Source organism: Aythya marila (genome assembly GCF_965140915.1).
Source record: "Aythya marila genome assembly, chromosome: 7".
Taxonomy (NCBI): Eukaryota; Metazoa; Chordata; class Aves; order Anseriformes; family Anatidae; genus Aythya; species Aythya marila.
The window spans coordinates 32,422,183-32,447,327 of NC_139048.1; the positions used below are offsets into that span (position 1 = coordinate 32,422,183).

The window sequence follows — 25,145 nt, forward strand, 5'->3', positions numbered from 1 at the left end:
ATTACCGCGCCTGATAATTCTCCCAGGAGCCTGTGCAAATATTCTCATGAATGAAAACTACTGAGCTACTTCACTAGTATTTGCAATTCCTTTTATTCACGCCGACTTTTTCTTGCTGATGCTGCTCGTACAAAGGGCGAATAAATATTCGGAGTGCTCCTGCCTGAAACGTGCCTGCCGATGTTAGGAAATGTTCTTCTTATTTTCCCAGTGCATTCAAACAGTTTCAATTGAGGAACCTTTTAAAGAAACTCCTGCTTGTAAAGGGAAGGTGACTGAATAGGGGAGCAGAAAGAAGATCACACGATCACCTCCTCACCCAAGTGAAGAAACCTAGCAGTGACTTGGGGACACACAGATATTTATTGAGAAGCCGAAATGAGTCCATTTAATGCTCTTTGCCCAGATAGTAGATGTTTCTCCCATTGACTTGTTTGCATGAACATTTTGTTTTGTGCTCTTTAACGAGAGGAAGGAAAAAAAAAAGTTGCAGCCAAAATACTTGGTGTGATTCCACTTGCTCTGCTCTTTTCTTAAGCACGGTGGATGCAGTGCCTGTGTTTGAAGACATGCTTCAGACTGTGCCCCTTTCTCTTCAGGACATGCCTTAAAGCTGGCATTCAGCTCAGCGTGATGCGATCGGAGGTGACATCGCATTGTTCGTGGGACAGGGTAGGTAAAAAAGAAAAGAGCTGAAAAGGAACTGTGAAATTTGGAGCTGCTGAAAGCTCCCAGTGGGAGGGATGAGACTTTCTGGGAGGATGGGGGCAGCCGTGGCTCTTCTCATCGCAGGTACTAATGCATCCCTAGCCTAGCCTCAAGCTTTCTCTCCCAGTACCTTGCTCTTTGTCAGTGTACAGCAGAAGTGGCTAAAGAGACCCAGAGATTTCTCCCCAAATCCTAGCATCCCTCTGCTCAAATCCTGCTGCCCAACCCGTGTCAAGTGGGGACCATTTCTCACTGACAGCTGCAGGCAAATGGGGACAGCTGCCTAAAGCCAACTGTGCAGGATGGCCAGGGAAACATTCACCGCGTGGAAAAATCTGTGTGCTTTCTTCTGTAAGCAATAGAAAGGAAGTTGTGCTTCAGGAATTGTTTTTACATGGTTCAAAATGCACAGCAAGGCTGTCAAAGCAGCCTCACGTAAAGGCTGCAGGGCTGGGAGAGGGACCAGACAAGTTTTGTCCAGCCCAAGTGATGTTGCTAATGTTTGGGGAGAAACCCCTTGCTTTGGGGCACCCAGTGTAAAACTCCTCTCTCCTAGGTTGTGCCTTCTCCCCTGGAGAGGATGCTGAGCCCACCATTGTGATCTCCTGCACCAAGGCTGAGCGCATTGAGGACCATTCACCGCATCCCTGAGCTTGGAAAGGAGGACGTGACACCTCAGGTACAACAGGATCCCAGCCATAGTTGGCAGAGACCCCACACCATCCATAAATCTCCAGCAGAGCTCCAGCAGGAGGGCGGCAGAGATGCTGGGAGCTGTTTTTGGGGCTGAAATGCAGAATGGGGCCACGTGGCGGTGCGCAGAGCAGGGGCTGCAGCTCCTCGCACATCCTCATCGCTTCTGGGGGCCTTATCACCCAGCCTGTTTGCTGTTCCTGACCCCATAAAAATAACGAGTTGTGGCAGGTGGTGGGAGGAACAGGAGGACCAGGAGAGTGCCAATACTGAGGAGCCCATCTCGATATCTGGGGGTTATCTTCCTGGTGTGACCGCTCTGGCCGGGGCCGTGCCGTTCCCTCATTACTGCGCCGCAGAGAACTCGGGTGTCCAACCCCAACTATCAGTATTTTGTGTTTCCAAGGCAACCCCGGCTTTAACAGCCTCCGTAATGACATCATTTGGTTGAAATGAGCATGCATGGTCTTTTGATTACCACAGGAAGTATAAATTAGGTTACTTTCCCCACCCCCAGCCACTTGAAAAATAAATGCATTGGAGTGGGGGGGGGGGGCACGTTTTTAAAAAAAAAATAAAAGGAGCTCGGAAGAGGGTAAATGGAAAAATCAATTTTTACATTAATGGAGTCCTCATTCAGCATTTCTTCTCTTTATAGATTTAGATAACAGTGATATCTTAGTTTCACAGAGCAAAGAAATTAATTACTTACTAATGGTGCAATTCAGAAATTAATTTATGTTATCCATTTAAATGTGTCATTATTAATCAATTTAAGCGAAGGGACCTGTAAGCCAGCACCATCTAGGCTGACTTATGATGCTGGAAGACTCATCTTGCCCCCTCCTCGCTGGCAAACACGCTGTGCCTGCTACCTGCAAGCTGTTGCACCTCCAAGTGCTCTGGCATCCCCAAAACAAGACCTAAAGGGTTTCCGGGCTGTTATTCAAGATTTTAGAGCTCTTTTCATATTTAAGTTACTCGAATTTCTGATCTGAGGTTCGATCTTCCAGTTTTTGTTTCTTTTTTGGCTGATTTTTCTTTTGAAGTGGTGTACAGAAGGAGGATGCTGCCTTGCAGAGATGCTTCTGGCTTCCCAGTAGGTCTTGGCCATGCTGTGGGGTCTTAGCTCATCATGAACCATGGGTTCCCGGGTAGGGTTGGAAAGGGGCAGCCACGTTAGGAAGGTAATAATTAAATTGTCACAGATCTGTTTATTCATTTTACTGCTGTATTTAGAAGAAAAGAGGCAACACAGACCGCGGGACTCTTCTTTTTCGGAATAAACTTGGTCTCAGGCTGAAAAGGGGGACCCCATACCATGCAATAAATCAGGATTAAACTAAACAGTGCTGCTCAGAAGCCCTCAGCTGCTTTCTCCTTGAAACAGCCAGGATTTCAGTGTGTTGCAGCTTTTCTGTGCCCAGCTGTCTGGGCCTTTTTGTGGTAGGCAAGGGTCTGATTTATCGTTTTACGCTGTTTATGTTATTAATGCCTCTGAAAATGTTGGATCTGCCACATATTTCTTGGCGTGCTCCTCGGAGTAAATGGCAACTCTGATGGCTTTGGAAGACGATTTGCTGAAGGATACTGTATTAAAATTCTGTTTGGACATTTGGGCTGCTGGTATAAGGATGTGATAGCCATTCCCTTCCCGTAATGATATATTGTCATGTTAATTTTGATGATATCTCACTGTAAAATAGAGGGATTTGAAAGCCTGCAATTTGAGAGCCTGGAGTTGTACCTATCTGTTTGTATCTATATTTATATACAGGTTATTTCTTTTTTCTTTTTTTTTTTTTTTTTTTCCCTCTTTCAAAGTAATGCTTGCACTTAACATCTGCTGTACCGATGATGATTCTTTATTAGGTCTGGAGAAATTTAGACGTGTGCTGATGGTAAACCAGCTTTTTTCAAACTAAAAGCGTTTCAGATGAGTTTCGTGTTCTTTCTCAGTGTTTTGTTTCTCAAACCAATTACTGCCCTGCTGCCCACATCAGGCAGGTTTCAGCCTGAAAGTTCCCTTTGTTGAGCTAAAATATGGTCTCTGCTAAATGCTGAGCAGTGATGGCTGGAGATGAGTAAGCAGCAGGTTGCAGAATTAATCAAGAAATCATTTAGCACCTGCAAATAAATACTTGTAGCTGAAGTCTTTATCTTTTTCTCTGTTCCTGCTTTGTTTTGTCTGGGTCCCTGGCCTCAGAGCAGAGGTGGGAGAGAAGCAGCTGGGATTTAAGTCTTCCTCTCTTTTCTGCCCTTCTTTGACCTGTGCCCATGTGCTGCCACCTCCTCTTTAAGGGATCATCTCTGGGCCAGGACAGGACCTCTGTCCCCACAGATATTTGTTCCCTGTCTTATTTTCCCAGCTGGTTCCATGTCCCAGCTCCTCCAGGGCTTGGGCAGGGGGTGGGAGCGCTCCCCATCTGCTGCAGCAGCCCCCTGGGCAGTTGGATTTGGTGCTGGAACAGGTTTTGGAGCATCCTCGCCCTCCCTTCTGGGATCCCTTTTTGGTGATCTCTGCCGTGCACCAACCCATTTCTCCCGCAGCCGTAAGTCACGGGGTAACCTTGGCAGTGGCTTTACTCACGGGGCTCTGGGAGGTTTGATGTTGGAGTCCAGCCTTTATTCATTGCCAAGCCAAAAAAAAAAAAAAAAAAAAAAAGTTAGTATATAAAACATTCAAAAGCTTTCTTGCTTTCTCAGATGAAGAAATTGAGAAGGAAAGATAAACCCAGGCTAAAGACCTGGACTTTCAGATGCTTGCTGCTGATTATGAATTTTGTTCCTTTTGAGGATGAGAGGAGAGCAGGCTGGGCCATTAGCAGTCAGATATGTATTCATTTCCCTCCTCTTTCCTTCCATCCATGTCCAATAGCCACAGAATATTTCGGTCACATCCTTTTCTAATGCCTTAGACTTTCATGGGGCTGTGCTCTGATCTTTTTTCTTTGAATCCTGGAGCTTTACTGCGCAACGAGAATCGGTCTTGGGGCCTCGAAGGGTGCCGAGCTGCTGGTGACCGTGCCCTTAACCCCGCAGCCCAGGGATCAGAGGTGGGGGTCTGGTTATTTCCATCGCTGCCTCGTGTCCCCATGCAGGAGGACAGCTTCGTTTCTGCCCTATTGCTGCTCGCTGGGCTCTTGACAGAGCTGCGTCTCCCTAATCCTGCGCCGCGTTCCCGCTGACAGCTGCAGCGGTGCGGAGCAGAGCCCCGCGGCAGGAAGGCTTAGGGCAATTTGCTCCCGAGCTGAAGCTAATCCCTAAGGATGGTAACTGGCTTAGGAGCAGAAAATGGGGCCTTTTTGTGCCTTCCTTTACCCTTTCTTCTCTCCTAGCCTTAACAGTGGGATCCACGGGGTCTTCACACCTGCTGCCGCAGCCTTCCCCGCTCCCCAGGTGCAGTGTTTAACCTCGCGGGTGTTATCCGGGGTGATTGCCTGGGGGCATAGCTTGGAAATAAGAGCTGAGAGCCATAGGTCTGGCTGCTCAAATGTAGGAGGAGATCCTGAGTAAGGGAATAAAATGCCTCAGCCTGGAAATGGGCTGACATGTGGAAGGAGAGGCAGGGAGCAGCGCCCTGCTGTGATGGAGTCCCCTCACTCATCTTCAGGCTGGGCGAGCCTAACACGTAACAAAACTCCACAGAAGCAATAATCACAGTAAAAAAAAAGATATATTACAGTCAGAAATGTTAGGGGAAGAGGAGACTGAGGTGCATCCTGGCAGGCCATCACCTTTTCCCATTCTGTGACATATTCGGGCAACTTTGGGTCCTTGCAGGCGGTGTAGGCAGCTGAAGCCCAGTGAGCACCTCCCAGGGACAGCTCCACGGGGCTGGGAATGCAACTCTTCTTCCTCTGGGTGGGCAGCGAGGGGAACGGGGAGAGGAAGGCTGAAGGAGGAAGAAATTTGGAGGATGTTCAGCTGGAACCCAGCCCCTTCAAGTGGCAGTGATGAATGCTGCGCGCTCTGCCACCGAGCGGGCTGAGCACGTGGTGGGTGTCTCTGAAGGCTTCCTCTGAAGGCATTTATCTCGTAAAAAGGAGTTCTCTGGGGTGTTTGACAGATCTTGACTGATTTGCATCCTGCCTACCTCCCTGGTGCCTGCCTCTTGCACACCACAGTGTACGTGGGAGCTTTCCCCAGACACGGCCAGCCCCAGAGCAGCGCTGTGGTGCAGCTGGGGCCAGCTCTGGCTGACGTCCACCTCCTTGCCCAGCCTGTACCCCCCTCTGCCTCCAAAAACTATGCTTTCCCCTTATTAAGAAGCACAAAAATCGAGGGGCAGGGGCTGAGCAAGCCAGGCTGGGCAGGGAAAAGTCAGGCAAAGTGTGGCTGAAGAAGTTACCAGGCTCCTTGCCATCCCAGAAGAGACCAGGGCACGGAGCATCAGCAGCCTAGAGCTAGGAAGAAGTGCTTGTATTTACAGCAGGGGCTGATTTTGCATTTATAAACCTGACAGTTTATCCATAAGAGAGTCCCGGGATGGACTCAGATTATCCACATGAAGATGCAATAGGAGTAAAAGCTTCCTGGTATTTCTTTCCCCTGTTTTACCCAAACCTCACCTAGCTCCAAGACATCAGGCAACACCAGCGAACACAAATTTCCCTTTTACACCCTGCTTCCTTCACATGGGTTGTGTAGCCTCTGAGGGATGGGTTAGGGGCAGGAAAATGCACTGTTTGTAAAGCAGTCCTCAACTGATAAGCAATTTAGCAGCAGAGTGCCCTGCCTGGAAAGATGCTGCCGAGGAAGCACCTTAAGAAATTGAAAGGCGCACCTGGATCCACTGAAATGAAGGGACCTTGGTAGGGAGGCCTTGGCTATTGGGCTGCAATAGTTGGCCCACCTGTGAGCTGGGGCTGCAGGAGTGCACAAAAGCAGGAGCAAGCTGCTCTTGCCTGGGAGCTTTTTTGCGTCAAGTTTTCTCCTTTATTTTGGGAGCTGAACTCAGAGGAAGCTCAAGAATTTGGGACAAGCAGGTAAGAAATGTTCTGTGATTGTGGGAGCAGGTCGGAGCTAATTGATTTCTCGGAGGGCTGTGGCTCTGTTAAGAAACTCCTCATCTCCTCTTCTGTTTTGACATGAGATGCTGCATTTTTGGAGTCCTTTAGGGCTGTTTCTCTGCTCACAAACAAATGCTTTTGGGACCGGCTCAGATCTGGGGTGCTGTGTCGCAGGATGCGGATGAAACGATGTTTATCGCTGTATTCCTAGCGGGGTGAAGTGAAGCGTTGAGTATGATATGCTTACCTGAAGAGCCGAGGCTTTGAAAGTGGCACAGCTCTTGTGAAATCTCTCTTTCTAAAGGGCTGTGCAGCACGAGCAGGGCTCCGTGGCTGGGAGAGCAAGCGTTGCGCCTACTGCAGAGACCGAAATTAGCTCGGTTCAGAGCTCCCTGACTCCCTTATAACCTCTGCTGCATGGTCCCAAGATGGGGCATGTAAATAAGTTAATCCCTGTTTTTTCAGACTGTTGCTCAACCTCCTGGGCTCCCCTTTTCCCCTACATCTCCCTCCCCCTTTCCCCTATATCTGTCTCCATCCCATCCCAGTGCTGCGGGTAGGATCAGGGGGTGATCTGCAAAATACTGCCTGGCTCCAGCTTCTGTGCAAATGGCTGCAAGGACGAGGGTGACTTCTTTATTCCTCCTCGTTAGGCTCTTTTGATTTATACCCCAAAATGCATTAGTCTAGTTAAACACCTTTGGTGTAAGGGCAGAAATGTTGGCTAATGCAGCGAGCAATGCTTGACCCATTCAGGGTCTTTTGCACTCAGGGATTGAAGCAGAGAATTTTATGTCTGGTTTTCAAGATGACTGACCCTTTTATTTTTTTATTTTTCATTGGAAGTGAGCACTCTGTTGCGTTAAACAGCCCCACGTTGCAGGAAACCAAATAGCAAAGGGTCTGCTGAGATGAATGCACCTGGGTAGCTCACCACGCACGGTGGCTTCTGCTTGTCCCCTGTGGGCACCCTGCTCCAGGACCTTCCTCTCTATCTGGGTAGAAGCCTCCTCTTCCTCCCTGCTGTTGTCTTACCTGGATGGGAACGCTCTGCCTGGCTTAGCAATCTGCTCAAAACCTTGGCTGGACAGTAGGAACCAGCACGATGGGGATATATGGCCACCGCTGCCAGATGGGTTTTGGGGAAATGGCTGTGGATGCTGAGCAAGTGGCTGGAGTTCTCGTGTTCATATCTGGCAGGCGTTACGATATTTGGGTATTTCTGCCTCTCTGGGGTCCCGGGTGGGCTCCCATACCCTTTAATTGCTGGCTTTTTGACCGATGCTTGAGGTCTTTGTTGAGCTCGCTTTATCGGATCTCCCATCCCTGCCCTGATAATATGCAGGTAACAGGATAATATTTCTGAGGTCACCACAGCCCTGCTGTGAGGGGGTCTGGCCATCTCTAGCTGCAAGTTTTGTGTTTAAAAAACTACAACAACAATAACAAAAAAACACTGACCCTATTTAGTGTGGCACTGTGCTCCTGCTGCAGAGCCCAGCGCATCGTGCTGTCGGTGCCGGACCAGCAGCAGGGATACCCGTGTGATCCCAGCCGTGAGAAGCGACGTTCAGAATGAAGGATGATGAAATCTTTTCATTAAAAAATAAAACGAAATGGGACCGACTGTCGCCGTTTCTCCTCCGTTCCTCCCCGAAAGTGCTCCGTGAATTCCCCCCTGAGCAGATCTGTCAGTCTGCGGCGCGTGGGGCCGCCTGCGCCATCATTTATCTCCAGTTATTTTATTTCTCCTGGTTTCTAAGCTAATAACGAGTGATGAGGGCTCATCTCCTGCTCTGGGCACCTTCCCATTACTTAACTAACAATTAATAAAGCAGATAATGGAGTGTTTCTCCCACATAGGAATAAACACTCAGCCTGTTTAGCGGTGGCACTGCAGCATCCTCAGTCTGCTCCAAAACTGCTGCCCGTGCATGATGCACGGGCCTGAGTCTGAAGAGGCATTTCCCTCAGCTTGCAATAGGAAAACTGCTCGGTTTAGAGATTTTCAGGCTGATTCAGGTAAAATTTCCCCCCTGCTGAGCTCCAGCAACATTGTGGCCCTGCTGCCCTGGGGGTCTGCGCCCCTCAGGCGGTTCCCCGGTGGCTGTCACCCCAGGAAACCTCTGCCACCTCCAAGTCCCTCAGCATGCACTTGTCCTTTTAAATATCCTTTTTTTTTTTTTTTTCCTCCCTTCCCCTCCTCCTCCTGCCCCTGAATCTTTTGATTGTTTCACCTCAATCTGTCCTTTCAAAGCCCAGCCCCTGCAGGATGTTGCTGGTGGCGGCGCATACTTTTTTGACATCCAGAAGTGTGCTAGACCACTGAGCTGCCATTTGGAGAGATCAAATGATTCCCGGGGCTTTAAAATTATGACACTAGCCTTGAGGGCTGGAGGAAGTGGATAGTCAGGAGCTGAAAGCTGCCCCTTTGAAGTTTGGGATTTCTGGAGATGTCATCTTTTATATATATCGCCAGCCAGGTTGCTTTTCATTTCATCCCAGGGTTATTCTTGTCTGGATTCTTAGAGAGCGAGACCTCACTTCAAGGCAGAAGGGATGAGGAGAAAGATGGATGAGCCCGGCCGTTTATGCATTTCATATCCCTTTGAAATATAATAGTTCAAGTTTTGTCAGAAATCACAACACGCCAACACCTCATGCCTTTGTACGGACTGCGTCTCCCCTGGTTGGATGGAAATTGAAGCCCTGTGTCCCTGTCCTCATGCAGAAGCACCTCCAGCCCCTAACCCCGGGGCTGAGCACCACTTTTTCACCTGCGTGGCGAGAGGAAAGCTTGCTCTGAGGCTGCAGGATGGGCTGAGCTGTGCCATCAGCTGGGACCAAAGGGACAGGGACAGGACAGCCAGGATGTGCCTTCCCCCTCCTTAGAAGGAAAAGGGGGAAAAAGGTCTGCCTAGGTTCAAAAAATAAAAATCAATGCGTCCTGTGAAATCTACTGCCAAAAATAAATAAAATAAAATAAATAAATTATGGGGTGTATCTCCTGCTTCTCAAGATCCGTGTCTGGCCAAGTTCTCCTGACCAGACTTCAAGCAGTAGTCTCTGCCTGCACAGGTACTGGCTTGAAAATATGCTATGGCCAAGGAGGGCTAACTTAAACTGAATTTTTGCCCGTGGTCTGTGACCTAGATATTGTGCCCAGGGAGAGCCCGTGGGCACGGTCCTCGCTTGGTGGAGGCAGAGGTTGCAGCAGCGAGGGCTCCCCCATCCAGCAGTGTCTTGTGCCTGGGAGGAGCTGCTGGCCAAAAAAAAAATAAAAATAAGTCCCCGTGTGCACAGAGCGGTGACGGATCTGGAGTGTCTGGAGAAGATGAAATAATTTATAAGCTTGGGTTTTAATGTTCCTGTGTTGTGTTTTTTTTTTTTTTTTTTTTTTTTTTTTTTTTTTTTTTTTTTTCCTGCAGCTGCCACCTCCCCACCTTCTGTCATTGTCGTCGAAATGAATTTACAAGGGAAAGAAAATAGTTCTCGCTAATGTTCTCACACAAACGAAACATTAGCTAGAGAGACAAAAAGAAAATAATTGATTGTGAAAGCAAACCCCCTCTGAGACAGCCTGAGCATTATCAGGAGCAGCCTGGGAGGGGAAGAGGGGGGACAGGGAGAGGGGAAGGGAGGAGAACAGGCCGGCCTGGAACAACAAACGTAGCGTTTATGATAATTATCCACGTTTTAATCCCCGTTTCCAACCAAGCATTCACATCCTTTAATTAGTTCTTGATTAGAAAGAGATTATCTAATAAATTGCACGAGTACGGAGCGGGTTATCTTCGCCGTGTTCCTGCACGCGAAGTTGGGAGCGGATGGGCTTTGAGAGGGGTGAGGACACGCAAAAGCTCCCTTTGCTTTTCCCTCGTTCCCTTGGCTGCAAATATTGTCCGTCGCTGGCATTAGCGGCACGGCCAGTGAAGTAAATCCGTAATTAAGCTGAATTAGCATGTCCTCAAAAGTTTTACATGTGCGGACACAAAGGAGGCTCCTGCCTGGAGCCTTTCCAGCGCGATTTGCGGGGAGGGGAGAGCGTGGTTTATTGAAAGAGCACGCTGCTGATGTTCTGGGTGCTGGTTGTAGTGTGTGCCGAGAATATTATTTGGGGTTTGCTGCCTGGATGGGGCTTTTCTTCGTCCGCCAGCAAGCGCTGGGAGTGGCGTGCCAAAATCACCTCTCCGTTGCCCCGTGCGACACCTCGGTGATGCTTGGGTGGTGTCCTCCAGCTCCAAGTTGAGTCTGGCATTGCCAGACCAAGTTTCTCCAAACTGGGGCTCCGTAAGAAGGGAAAGGGAGGTGGAGGAAGCGGTCTTGAGGCTGGGCAGGGTCTGGCTGGGTTTCTCGGGGCGGTTGTTTCAGCCCAAAGTGACCTCGCTATCGATCGAGGCAGTCGATAGGCAGCTACTTAAGAATAAAGTTCCGTTTCCCCATTTCTTCTTCTTCTTTGCTTTAATTATCTAAGATAGATAAGCAGCTGCAGGCCAATTAGAAAACAATTACCTGCCGTAATCAATGCTGGCTTGGAAAAAGGGGGAGGGCAAAAGAGTAAATGCTGAAGAAATGCCTTAAAATGCAGTGCCCAGGTAACCCTGTCCGTGTCTGTACCCTGAGGGCTTGGGGCAGGAATGGGACACGGCAGAGTGACACCAGTGACGAGCGTGGTGGCCTCTGAAGGCTGTGTTGTGGACTTGGGATGGCACAGGAAGGGACACAGCCGTGCTCTGGTCTTGAGTAAGTCCCTCAGTTTCCCTAATAATCCGAATTTTATATGGATGGTAATGGTTCTGCACTGAGTATTGCCAATGGGGTCTTGTGGTTATAATGGGCAGCCGGATGAAAATACAAACTCGGTTCTCAGTGGCAGACAAAGGGAGCGAATCAAACGATAGGAATTAGCAGGAAAGCAGAGAAAAACAGAAAATAGTATTATGCTGCCCCAGGGGGTGCATCCGTGTCGGGAGCACCGCTGGCCTGCCACCAGCGGGGTGGGAAGGATGGGGAGAGGCAGTATGGGTGGTGGGGTGGGGAAACGCTTCTCACAGGAGCTGAATAACCAGGGCAGGGTGATGGAGCCCTGCTTTTTGTGGCAGTCGGTAAGGAAGTTAGGCTTTTTTCACAAAAAAAGGGGCTTTTCTGCCTTTTTCGCAGCCTAAATCCATCAAAACCCTCTCAGGTGTTTCTCTGATGTTGCTGTGATGGTGGCTGGAGTGTCACCATCACACGTTGAGTGCTCAAGGAGGGCAATTGGGTGAAGCAGGACGGGGTAAGCCTTGGATTAAACGGCGATGTATTTTATTCCATTAGTGCTCAATTACCAAAATCCCCGTGGCAGGAAATGTGCGCACCGGTGCCCTTTGGAAGTGTCGGTGTTTAACCCTCTGCACTGCAATTAGGGGGGGAAAAAAAAAGGTAATTTTCAACCAGATATTGGTTTTCATTAAGCCACAATGGGCATTTAGAGAGGAAGCTGTGGGCGCCTGCGAGCACACCTGATTTCACCACAAGCTGGAAAATCAAGGTGCCAGGAGCGAATGGACTGCAGACAGCCCCGCTGGGGCTCACACGGGCTCTGCTTTCCCGTTCTGCAATGAACCCGAGCAATACTTCAGGTGAGACCTGTGAGAGGGACAGCCTGGCCATGTGTCTGCTTATCTGGGGGCATCCCAGCCCCAAAAGAAACTCTGGATTTGGGCCTCAGCCTGCTGGCACAAATGGGGCGTTTACACGAGTCCTTGCAAAGCAGAACAAATGTTTTCACTCCTCTTAGCGACTCCGTTGCCTTACTCTTTTTTATCTGCACTTCTCAGCCTTCCTCTGATAAAACTGCTTTTTTTTTTTTTTTTTTTTTTTTTTTTCCCTTTGCTGCCAAAGCTTTCTTCATCACGTTTTTGCCAGCCCAGCTCCAGGTTGTGCTTGCATGGATGTTTTCTGCCCTGAACCGTGCCCGCCTCCCGTGACAGATGGCCGGCTGAAAGGGCTTGGCGTTAAATCTACTGCCCGTGTCCATGAAACGCAGCAACTGAGACAGAGCATGGGGTGACCGGTTCCTACAGATAAAACAGCCCTTGCGGTCCCACAGCCCATGTCTTGTGGGATGAAATCCTACAGAGATGCAGGAATGACCCCGGTGCCCCTTTGGTCATCCCATATCCTGCTCACATCGTGGACACTGACTGTGAGGTGCTGAGTTTATATTTGTAATATAAACAGGGACCATAAATGTTGGACTGGGAAAAATCTGACACCTCTGAGCCATGGGTGATGAGCTTGGAGAGCCCACGGGACACAGCAGAAGCTGTCCTGGGCTGGGATGTGCTCATGGGGCTGCATGCAAGGACCCCATCCTGCTTTGGAGGTGATGCTGGGGTCTATGTTCTGCCCCAAAGGGCTGCTTCAGAGCTGCTGAGGGATGGCATCCTCTTGCCTCCCGTGGTCGCCAGCGTTTCTGTTTCATCAGATGCAACAGGCAATCACCAAAGTTGGGCGAAGTGTTCACGAAACAAGTGTTCCTCCCTCGTGCGGAGCCGTCTGCGCGGCGATGGCTAACTGCAGCGTAATTATCAGGCCGCGGTGAATAATTCATAGCGAGTAATTTAATCATCTCAGCCCTTTCTGCCTAAATCAGGTAGTGACTCACGGTTTCTCTGAATTATTCTTAGAGCAGTTTAATGGCACCAATTTTACGTGAGGAGGTCAATCAGCAGCGTTTGAAGCCTGGCGGTGGCAGGTGGCTCTGTTCCTTGACCTGGCAGGGACAGGTTTTTTTGGCAGGAGCTTGAAAGAGGTGAAATAAAAACGATTCCTTCTGTCTGGACTGACTGCTCCGAGACCTGTTAGTCCTGACTGTCTTTGCTGGTGGAGCTAGGGTGCTGAAATATTCACAGCAAAAGCAAACGCTGGCACAGTGAGGTTGGGTTTTTATCGCCATGGATCCGCGCGTGGAGACCCTGGCCTCGAGGAGCTGCAGGGACGGGAGGAAGAGGAGGCTTTCTGCCCGCAGAAAGGATGCCAGCAGGAGAAGCATCATGTGCGTTTCCCTGCCAGCTCTTCTGCCTGGGGAGCTTTCTGATCTATCTCCCCAATTGGCTTTCCCCAGGAGCGTGCGCGCTGCCTTCGCCTCCCAAAACACACACGATCCGTCACAATTTGCAGCCTCCGCTTCAGCGAGGAGGGGGCAGACAAATTCATCTCTATAAACGCTTCCTTTTTTATTACAGTTAATGCGCACCTTTTGCCTTGTGTAATGGACCTTACATTTTTTGGGGGAAAAAAATAAGCTTGACATCTTCCTATTTTGTCTTTTTTTTTTTTTTTTTTCTTTTGCTGCGCGCAGCATCCCGCTCCATCTGCCTGAGCCAGGCAGAGTAATGGGGCAGGATGCGTACAGCTTTTCTTTCTCCACATCCCCCTTTGAAATTTTGGGGTGCGGTGCTCTCGGGGTGGATGCACGACCCTTTTGTTCCACAAGGGCTGCCTGCGGCCGGGCTCCCGTGGCGAGGGACCGTCTCCTTTGGCTTTGGCGTGTTGGAGTGTAAAAGAGCTGACCCTGCCGGGATCAGGCTTGACCCCAAACTGTTAAGGAAAAATGTCGAGACAGATTGGAGGCCCTGACCGCTTTGGTTTTTCCCCTCTCCTGTCCTCGAGCTGTTTGCTGCAGCTGCAGGGAAAGGTGAAGAGTGCGGTGCGGCATCCCCACCTGCTTGCTGTGCTGCTGGGTGGCTGTAGGGTGGCAGTGCATCCCAGGAGAGCATCACCCAGCTCCCTGAACTGGTGGTGCCCTGTTGGTGAGATGGGGCAAGTCCTGGCTTTGGGCTCATCCCCCTCTTCGTGTCCCCCACTGCCATCAGGGGACGGGAAGGCTGAAACCAAAGGGAGTCTGGCTTCTGTTTTCCAGGAAGCCTTGGGAATCTGTCTTTAAAAGAAGAAAAGAAATCTATTTTTTTTTTTTAAGGCAACCTGCCCTGTAGGCTTGCTACAATGCTTTTTAAACTAAGACTGTAGCTTGCACGGTGCCCACTTAAGAGCTCAGCTGGAGGGAAGATGATCCGGCTTTAGAAAAGTGCATGTGTTGGGAAAACACTAAAACGAGATTTTTTTTTTTTATTATTATATTTTGCATCATTTGATAAGGAAAAAAGCCCCCACAAAACAAGTGCTTTAGCACCTCCTGAGGTTCCTCTTACCTGTTTTGAAAGCAGCTGGGTGGGAGCTGAAGGGAGGAGGCTCTGAGCTGTGCAGGGCTGGTGTCTGAGGGGACACAAAGGGGTTAAGGTAACGTTTGTCTCTCTGTGTACAGAAACATCCCTGAGAGGGTGCTGCTCTCTGGAAATGAGTGTCTTTGTCCCCTTCTTTTGGGCCCTGGAGGAGCAGAAACCTCTGGCGAGGGGGAGTGAGGTGCCCTGGAAAATATCAGGGTGCGATGCTTGGGTGATCAGAGTATGTGGCTGGCCTCCCCCAAAGCTGCCCTCTGGGGAAATCCCATCCCTGGGTAAAAAATTGAGTTTCTAGAGGAAAAACACTGCCAGGAATTGCTTGTTTAGGAAAGCAACCTAGCACAAGGTCTGTCTGTGTGCACCAGGAAGACCAAACTCGTGTAACTTGGGCATTTTCTTTCTGTCTGAAAGAAGCAACCCCCAAACCGTTTTCCACGTTGTGGAGTAATGCACGCGTCTTTCCTTTCCTCTTCTTGACAAACAGATGTGAAATCTCATCAAAAAGTGAGAAATTTGATGTCAGCTCCATGTTCGCATGGAGGCCTGGGCAAGAACTCAAATTACCAACCCTATACGGAGGATGACAACATGGGAAAAAAAAATAAATCCTATTTTCTGCGTGTGGGGCGAAAAAAATGGGCCGCGTGCCTTCATCCGTGGTCCAGATTTGGGTTCTGTGGGAGGGGTACGAGGTGCAGGCGCTGCTTTGCTACGGGCAGAGCCTTTCCGTGCCAAAGCGCGGTGGGAAGCCGTGGGCCGTGCCTCCTCATTATCTCATGCATCCCCCCGGCTGCACTCGGGGCCTTTCACAGACCCCCATTATTTCCCATCCCCTTGGCTTGTCAAAAGCAATTTGGCCCCTCGTTACCAGCCGGACAAAACGGCTCTCGGCTCCGCCGCCCCTCTGGGGGGCCCGGGTGCTTTCCAACTTTCATCCCTCCCGCTCCGTGCGGGCTCCCGGCTCTCTGGGCAGGTCCCAGCCCCAATTAGCAGCCTTTTTTTGCAAAAGGGCCCGGAATTTTAATTAGTCGAGCAGTCAATTATCTCCATGGCCACCCTGTGCCCTCCTGGCCGCCCCACAGCTGTCCCTGTCTGCGCCCTGTGCGGGGACCAAGAGGGGACCCCCTTGTCCCAGATCCTGGTGCTGGCTGCCAGGGTTGATCTGCTGGCTCCGAGCCTCTTCTGTGAGAGGGGTAGCATCTGGTGGGTGGGTGGCAAAGCGGGATTATGGTGAAAAAGGGATGGGGGGGCCAACGTCCTGCCCTAATCCCCTTCCTTTCCTGCAGTATCAGGTGTCCCCACGTTGCGATTCAGAGTTTTATCAGGGCATCGAGTGTAAGTGTCTTAATTGTGGGAAGCACAGGGTTGTTCCCATCTAAAATGGGGAAGAAGAGAGGGTGGAAAAAAGGTTGGCAGAGAAGCAAGAGGCCACAAACTAATTTCTCGTTGGTCATTCTGTAGTAGGTGGCCGAGAGGGACATTGGCGGTCCTGCAAGGTGCTGGTACACATAGGATGCACGCTTGGCAGGGTGCTGGAAGAGCCTCCCCGCTTCCAGCCGACGTGATGTGGGGTGGATAAAATGCTCTGCAGAAACTAGGGTGACGTTTCCTACCAGGAAAAAAAAAGAAAAAAAAAGATGAAGAGGAGAAGACCTGGAGCCAGGCTAGGAGAAGACAGCTGCTCCTGGTGCCAGTCCCTCGGAGCGTGGTGAGCTGGAGATGCGAGATGACCGTGCGTGGCTGGGCGCGCTGCTGCCTTCCTGCTGCCTCCACCACCCGTAAACATCGCAGAACGAGCCCAAAACCGGCAGTTCTGTGAGTGATGCATGAGCCAGATAGAGTGACTCTGAAGGGCTGCTAACAGCGAGTTCTCAGGGCCCTAAATAACAGCCAAATTTTTTCATAAGGACACCACATCCAGCAGCTCTTGCTATTGCTGGGCTCACTTGAAAATACTGGCTGTAATGGCTGCAATTATGAGTTGATGGCCTTAAATTCACCATCAGACCTAATGCCTGTTTTTTCTGTCCATTTCTTGTTTCCATTCTGCCTTTTTGTTGGCATTCCACAGCCACAATTATTTGTCATTAGTGATTAATCTTGAAAGCATCAGCCTTTTTTTTTTTTTTTTTTTTTTTTTTTTTTGTCCCCAGGAGCTGTGTTGCTTGCTCCCTGGTTTTATTGTTCGCCACTTTCCATCACTCTTTCTCATGCCTCGCTCTAATCAGTTTTGCGCTGCTCGAAAAAGTTGTTTCTTTTTTTTTTTTCTCCTTTTTTTTTTTTTTTCCGACGGGGGAATAAGCAGTGCAGAGAACATGCCCGAGAGATGCGCTCGCAGCTGAGGCTGCCTGCAGCGACGTGATGTTTATGCCCTGCTTGCAGCCATGCCCCTTGGGAGGAGGACAGCACTGGGGCATTTTTCACAGGAGCTGGGAGGATGCTGGGTTTGCTGGGGCAGGGAGGAGGTGCGAGAGGCATCAGGTCTCTGTCTCCAAAGCAAAGCAGCAGCGTTGACTTTTCTCTGATTTGTGTGAATCCTTGGGTTAGAGGTTAAAAAAAAAATAAAATCGTCTTGGCTCTTGTTTATTTTCTTATTATTTTTAATGCTTTTCTAGCACTGGATGTGTAGGGAAAGCTGTTGTGTTTAACGTGCAAGGTTTTTTGGCTTATTGATTGTGCCCGTTTGTAAGGCAGTGATGGATGGTGAGCTGGTTGTCGAAGCAGGATGGATCCTCGGCTTCCTGAGCAGCAAAGCATTACACGGCTTAGTTTGTACCCATGGGGATGATTCTGTGCAGGAGGGTGAGGTCGTCAGTGGGGAACCCACGGTGTTAGGTTGTGTCTCATCTGACTTTGGTCATCCAGACAGTGCCTCGGTGCCTCATTATAAGGAGATGCTCCTTAGGATTGTGTCCTGCTCTGAGATCTCCATCATCTCCCTTTGCCTGCTCTGTGACTGACCCTGATGGTGTTTTATCTCCATTTCTGAAGCTTTTCCCAGCCATTGCCAGCTTTATCTTCCTTCCTCTGATCCTGAATCCAAAGGTGCAGAAATGGGAGCAATTGGGACGTCTGGGAGAAGGGTTAAGGGAACGTGAAGAAGCAGCCCCAAAACTATTGAGGGGCTGGTGAGTCTTTCAGGAAGAGAATATCCAATAAAATGAGAGAGTTACAGGAGTAGAGAACTTGTGAGATTTAGTGGCTATCCCCCAGATTCAGGCAGATGCGTGACCAACGCTATAATATTGCAGTGTCTGGGGACTGGAGCCATTAGGAACAGCATTGCTGAACCATGCCCAAACCACCCGTACGGCCTCCTCTTCTCCATTATTAAACCTAGGGAAACGGTGGTTGGGAGGAAGAGGGGAGAGAAGGGTTATTTTTGTTTAAATATTGCGGGACTAGAAAGGATCAAAAGCTGTGCCGAGTCTTCCCTGAAGCACTAAACACTCCTCGTGCCAGCCAAGTGCCCAGAGCTTGGCAAGCTTTCATCAGCTTGAGCGCTGTCCAGTAGTCAAATGCTGCTATGGAAAGCTTCCAGATGGCTGATGCCTGATCATTAGTGTTGTTTAAAAGCACGTTGAGCTCTCGGTGTTGGGTTAAAATGTGTAAGGAGCGTGGAGACGCCTTCACTTCTCGAAGCTGACTTCACGCTTCCCAAGGCGTTCGAGCTGCCTCAACCCCGTGTCTGCCTTTTGTATGGAAAGGGGTGAGGACGGTGAGATTTGGGCCATGTTGTTGGAGCTGGTGAGGTGTTTTAACTTGGTGGCAGCTGTGAGGTGGGTCTGTGTCCTCACCTGGTGGGCTCTGTGGTCACCAGAGCTTCAAGACCTTGGTTTTGTTCCCCCAACAGCAGTGCCATGTCGTGGTTTGGTTTTGCGTCTGGTGAGAAGATGGCTGGTCCAAGAAGGAAAGCAGAGGATGAAGCACGTCTGAAGGAGGCACAAAATCTCTGATTAATTTCCCTTTTTGACTCTCCTTCCCCCTGGGAGATCCCACCAAGGGTTTCCTTGCACCTCTGGGTGAGGAGCGCTGGGGACATCACAGCCTGTTTCTTTCCTTCTCTCCTCTAGCTTCTACCAAAAGAGAGCCATGGGCTGATGCCAAAATCTTCTCCCCTTGCCTTTTCTTTGCTTCATGCACTTCTAGCTCTTGGCAGCAAGATCTTGGCTTGGAGATGTCAGCCCTCAAACCAGGCACCACCTCCTGCTGCTGCCGACCAGGGGGCCTCCGTGTCCCCCCTGGGTGGTGGGATGGCAGGAGCGGGGTGGCGTGAGGTCTGGGGGCTCCTGTGGTCCTTGGAGGGATGGGGAAGGCAAGGAGGGAGCTGTTTTTGACACGGATTGTCCAACAGAGCTTAAATGATGCTTGTGTGCTCGCAGCCCTGGAATTAGCCAAATGTTGTGGTGGGACTGAAGGGAAGGAAATCAGCCAAACACCATTTTTCATCGACAACTAGCTGAGGCAGATCTGGGAGGGATTGGGAAGGCACAAAGGCGAGGTGCACCTGTAATGACAAGGCACCGAAGGCGAGTTGTGGGTTTCAGAGCAGAGCGCCTGCCCTTTCTCGCTGCGTAGCAGAAATCAAAACAAAACGGAGCTGGAAAGCCTTTTTCAGCCTCATTTTCAAAGCCATCTCCGTCCTGGAAATAGCCCTGAAATGAGCCTGGGAAGTTAAGAGCCACGCAGGGAGGCTTAGGGAGGGCCCTGCTGGTGTGCTAGGAAGGGTTTGTTTGTGTGCTCGCTGTATTATTACATATCTCGGGGAGCAGATGACATTATATTGCTTTACATTTGTGCTATTTTTGCTTCAAGGCTCTGCCGTGATTTGTGGTGGTGGGGCCAAGGGAAGATAACAAATGGGTGTCGCGAGCCTATGAAGAATGGGATTTTTCCCCATTCTGTTAGAGTATTAAATAGCTATTTGTATTACAGCCTTTTTTTTTTTTGTGGTGTGCCGAGATTCAAAAACACAACTTTATTTGCTAGTGCCACGTTGTTTAATTTAATCAGGCTGAAGTACGCCTTTTAATAAATTTGCTTTATTGCAACAAGGTCTTCTCCATGAACCCATGGCGCTCCCGGCCCCGTGCTGCAGCAGCCAGCAGGATTTACGCTGCCTGTGCCATGGTGTTGGCCTCACGGGATCGGGCTGAGGTTAATCCAGCTGAAAGGGACAGCGTGGAGATGGACTTCGGGGGGACCTGGTGAGAAAGAGTAGCCAGAGGTGGAAATGTCCTGGGGGAAGAGTGGTGAGCCGTCCTACCCACCGGCCCCTTTATACCTGCTGCTACTTGATAAAATGCGGGGAATTAATGAGGTTACAGAGCTGTGAGCCCCAAAACAGACGTGTTTTCTTCAAGATCTGCCTCCCCCTTCTTGCTAACTTCTGGTGGGTGTCCTCTGGATCCCCCGGTGGCTCCCCTGCATGGGGCAGACCTTTGGGGTGGCCTCGTGCCATCTCCCAAGCACGCTCCATCAGCCACGGCAGGAAAAGCTCTTCGTACAAATATACCCTTCCCCAAAGGGTGAGCTGTGTTTTTTCCAGGTTTGCTCGCGATCCTTTTACTAGTTTCCATGAAAACAAATTGCCGTTTTCGTAAACATAAACTGCCATCTGGCCCTCAGACGGCGGTGGGTGTTTTCAGCTCCCGTCGGCGGGATTTGCAAACTGCCGGGAAAATCCCAGCAAGGTGAAAGTGGGCAGCTCTGGCTCGGCTCCACGGGGCCCCTGCCCAAAACCCTGATGGCTGTCTGTATGGCAGGGCTTGCTGCTAGGTTTTTTGCTCAGGCAGGCTCGTCAGGAGCACTCAGACCCCGTCGTGAGCCTGGCATTTTCTGCCTCTATCTCTCGTATCGATGTCCCAGGAGCGCGGCACGAGGACAAAGCCACCTGGGAACTGGCACAGCCAGGCTGCCCATTAGCACAAACCCTTTTCCGTCATCCTAAACCGAGGAGACGCTCCCCCAGCTTCGCTTAACAGAGCCATTAGCACTCCCATTAAATATTTAGCCCGGCGTGGTGTTATCCTACCTGCGAGGAGCTGAGGGCAGCGAGCGGAGCAGATGGGACGGGGATGATTCAGAGCATGGTGTTATGTCCCAGAGCGCCAGCCAAGGAGCTGCTTAAATCAAATCAGGCTTAGGAATGGGAAGTACGTAATTAGATGCTTTAACGATCCCGGGTGCCCTGCGTGAGGTTTTTGCATGATCTCTACAGGCCAGTTTTGGAGTGACTCGGGTCTTGGATGAGTCCTCGAAGGGTTTTTGTGGTCAATCTGAGCTGGGGGAGCGGAGGGGGTGTCTCTGGGAGGATGGGTTTGTGTGCACGGCAGGGGAAACAACAGAAACAAAAAGGACAAGACCTTACTGAAGGTGAGTATCCAGGCAGGGGCCCGCCAGCTTCATGGGTGCTGGGGAATTAAGGTCGGCAGGCGTGCAGGTGCCATCAGGTCCTGTCTGCGTCCACCAGAGTTAATCCAAGGGTGGGAGTCTGAAAATGGGGGAAAACATCCATGCCCAAAGCTTCCTGGCACTGGGGAGTCTTTATGTTCTCTTTGGCTTTTGCAAATACCGTCCTGGCACTGCTGTGGTTTGGGTGAGTGCTGGTTGCAGCACTCGAGGTTGGGGCTCGACTTTTGGAGATCTTGCCCATTTTTTTGGCATTTGTGGTGAAGAAGAGACTTCTCGTTTGGTTGTCTCTTTCCATGCAGGTGGAATTTAAGGGATGGATTTGATGCACGGGCTCTTGGCAGGCTGCTGACAAAGGTCACATTACAAATGCCTCCCCAAACCAATGTCACTTCTAAAATGTCTTCTCCCTGGGTTTACATCAGCAAGCAGATTCAGCCTCTTGACGAGACATTTTCTGAGGTGAAGCCACCAGAAAAATAACAAACCCTGGCATTGCCCAGTGGCTTGGGAAAATATTGGGATGCCTAAGGGGCTCCAGCAGGAGAATTTCAAGAGGTCTTTCATCTCTGCTGAGGCTTCAGTCCCTCACCAGGGTGAAAAGTTGACTTATAGCTAAGGAAGGGAGGGTGCTGGCCGGGCACGTTTTATAGAGCTTTTTGCAGGCAGAAAATGCTTATTCATAGGGCATTCATCCGGGCTCTGGGAGATCATGTTCAAGACCTCTGCCTGATGGAAAGCTGGGGTTAATTAAACGTGCACGGGGCCAGGGAGAATCAGGCAGAGCAAACGTGAAATCCTTCGTCTTCTCGGGGAGCGCTCACAACACGCATCTGGTGTTTCGTTAGCTGGCGTGTGTTTCCCCTGCCTCTCCGTGGAATCAAATGCTAAATTAAAAGGCTTTGGAAGAGAAATCCCCAGATCTCACACCTTGCATGATTCTTGTTTTCAGGCTACTTCTAGTTCCTGGCACAGGGCACTGGCATACTCTAATAGGGGGCAATTTGGGGGATTTTGAGGTCTTTCTTGGACTCTGGACTCAGAAACCACATTTAGATGTGGCTCAGAGCCCACCAGCATTTCAAAATGGATCAGAAAGGAGAGTTTGGTGGGCAGAAGGGATGAATTCCTCTTTGTGCTTGAATTTCTTCCATCGCTCCCATGTCCCTTAAGGTGTTCCCCGTCAGCATCTGCCCTCTTACCTCAAATACAGCAACCAGCACGTGGCTCCTCTCCACCACCCCAAGCCTTGGCTGCTCGCTGTGCCCGCAGCACCCCATTAAGCCTTTAAATGCAGCCTGATTTGGTGCTTGCCAAAGAGGAGTTTCACGTGGGCACGGTCTCAAATTGCTGCAGATGAGAGAGAGGAAAAGGGGAAAGGTATCAGTACGAGTCCCTCCTCCTCAGGCATTTCCACACTTGACGCCTTTTTCCTTTACAGCTTTTTTTTGCCACATCTCTGAGACAAACCAGGAGCACTCTTCTATTTAACAACAGGGGAAATTGGAGTGATTTCAATCACTCAGCCCTACTCAGGGGCTCTGGATGACTGCAGCTCCAGCTCCCCATCCCTTCCACATTATACTCAAAAATCACCCAAGAATATCACGTTTGTAGGCTGGCAGCTGAAAGAAATCCCAGCGCTCAGAAAACATGTAAATTCTGTTAGGCTACGGGCTTGGCTAATGGTTAGCAATAAAGAAAGTTGTCTGGGGCTGTATTTTACCCTGTTTGGCAATTGTAAATGAAACGGTGTCCATCTCTTTCAACTGCTTTTGGCTGGAAACAGAGAAATAAATGTTTTCCAGGGCCTGGGCTGGAGCAGCTCCTCATCTTGGCTCTGAATGGGAAGAGGCTGCGGTTACCTGGGGAAGGATGTGATTGTGCCTGGGCAGATCTCTATATATTTATATATCTTTTTTCTTCTTATGAAGTCCATCAAACTCCCCGAAAGTGATTTAGGTAGCCCTCATCTTTTCTGGGGGCTGGTTCTTGGTGGTACCCATCTCTGTTGCAGGGTGGGTGTTGCTGGGAGGGGAAATAAGTTGCTGATGGGGAGTTGGTGCAGGGGGGATGAGGAAGAAAAAAAAAAATGAAAAAAACCAGCATCTCTTCCGTGCTCTGCTCCAGATGAAGGAGGGAAACACTCTTTTCTCTTTAGAGAAAGCCATTAAAGAGAGAGGGAAAGAGGAAGGAAAGAAAGAGAGGGGGAAGCCAGTGCAAGGCTTTGAACCTGGAGGTCTTTTAAGTCTCCCAAGCTGAGTGTGGGCTGTCAGCAGAGAAGCAAAGCAGCCGCTTTGCTGATACTGCAGGTACCAGTAAAACCTGCTGTGCTTCTACTGCATCCTGACGAAGCAGTTTCGGAGGGGAGGGAAAGCAAAACCCACCGGCTTCTGGAGCTCGCCCTGTGGTCTGCACCTGCCGCAGGCTGCGTGCTCCTCCTAGGGAGGACCCGGTGGCTTCTCGCCCACCTGGGGAGCACAGCACGTCCGTGTCCTTGTCCTGGGGAAACTGGTGGGGACTGGGAGCTGGCGGGAGCACGCAGCACCCACCGGGGACCTCGGGAGGGCAGCAGGGGTGCCCTGGGGACCAAGAGGAGGCTGGGGCTGAGGCCAGCATCTCCAAAGTGCTCTTCGGGTCTAAGGAGGCACAGGAGGCAGGGAGGAGGAGGCCCTGCAGGTCTTTTGAATATTTGCATGCCCTGAGGGTTTCTGTAGGGCCTCTCTGAGCTCAGCCCAGCAGGGTCTGTGCTGTGTGGTTTAGCATTATGCTTGCAGCCAGGAGCTGCTCTCCGAAGGCTGTACCCGTCGCTGCAATCCTGCTCATGTTACCTCCGTGGCTTCCAAAGTTACCTTCAGCACCCGCTGAGCAAACTTTCCCTTTGATGGCAATGGCAAGAAAGAGTAAAGATGGCCAAGGAAGGCTGACAACAGCGCGAATTAGCGGTCCGTGCAGCCCGGAGATGTGTGTAGTAACCTCTTTCATGTCGTATTCTCGCCCAGGGATCCCTTTGTCTTCTGCAGCAAGGAAGGATTTTTAATCTTCTTCACAAAGCCAATCTTTGCAGGAGGGGGAAACAATCAGCTTTTATGGGGCTGTTCGCTCCTTTATTTATTTGCAAATTCCCAGCAACAGTCAAACTTGAGCGAGGGATTAAAAAAAAAGAGAGAGAGTCAATCCAGGAAAGGTGAACAGGCGGGATGGGTATTTTTCTTCTTACCGTATCCCACGGAATAAGAAACGGATGTCTTACACGTATATAAATAATAGCCATCCATAACCTACCGGTATTGAGATGGAAATGAGGTAACAGTGGGAATTTTATCTCATTCCGCATGAAAAACGAGTCTCCTGTTGCAGGGAGTTTAAAGGCACGCCTTTGAAGCTGCAGCGTGCACTTCCCCGGGGCAGGGGGCAGCAGGGGCAGGGGGCACCCAGCTGAGACCCCCTTGGTCCCCCCTGTGCCTGGGGTCTCCAGCAGGTGCCAGTGAGGGGCTGGGGGTCACGGTCCTCCCGGTGATGTTTTTATCACCGTGCCCAAGGTGCAGGAGGGTCCCTCTCCATCTCCCACCCCCTGCCTTGTCCCCACAAAGCAGCACCCCTGGCCTCCAGGCACCCAAATTCTTCGCCTCTCGAGGCAGGGAGTATCAGGGGGCATTTCGTACCCACCCAATTCTCCAATTTCCTATTAAAAAGTGAGCATACAAAGGTCTCCCAGAGCATGCAAGAGTTGTTCCTCTCCGTAAATGTTTTCAGTCCTGGCATACCAATCACTCAAGGAGGCTTTGGAGATCCTATTAACAATTCCAGGGGAGGTCCTGTTAAAATGGCACTGTCAGGTTGGTTAGGACCGGCCTGTCTTCATCAGTCAAGGAGTTACTCTCGATGCTAACCACTTAAATAAAAAAATCAGCACCTCCAATTGATGGCATCTGCTGGCAAAACAGTCGTATCACGCGGTTAAACCCACAGAGTTGAGAATTAGGAAATCAGGGTCACAAAGAAAAATCATGTAACGCTGTTGGAGTTATGCTGTTCCTGAACGTCTCTGAGATTTCCACTCCTGGAAACTACATATATGTGCATGTGTGTGTGT

At 50.2% G+C, this 25,145-nt stretch overlaps 1 long non-coding RNA gene across 1 annotated transcript in view; it reads left to right on the forward strand.

The window, feature by feature from the left end:
* The first annotated feature begins 319 nt into the window (after positions 1-319).
* The window catches only part of LOC309880426, a 58,404-nt gene continuing 33,578 nt past the window's right edge, over positions 320-25,145 (forward strand). Inside the window, exons 1-2 of the long non-coding RNA XR_014317970.1 lie at positions 320-672; positions 1,265-1,387. This is a non-coding gene — a long non-coding RNA (uncharacterized lncRNA). The remainder of the gene's footprint in view (positions 673-1,264; positions 1,388-25,145) is intronic.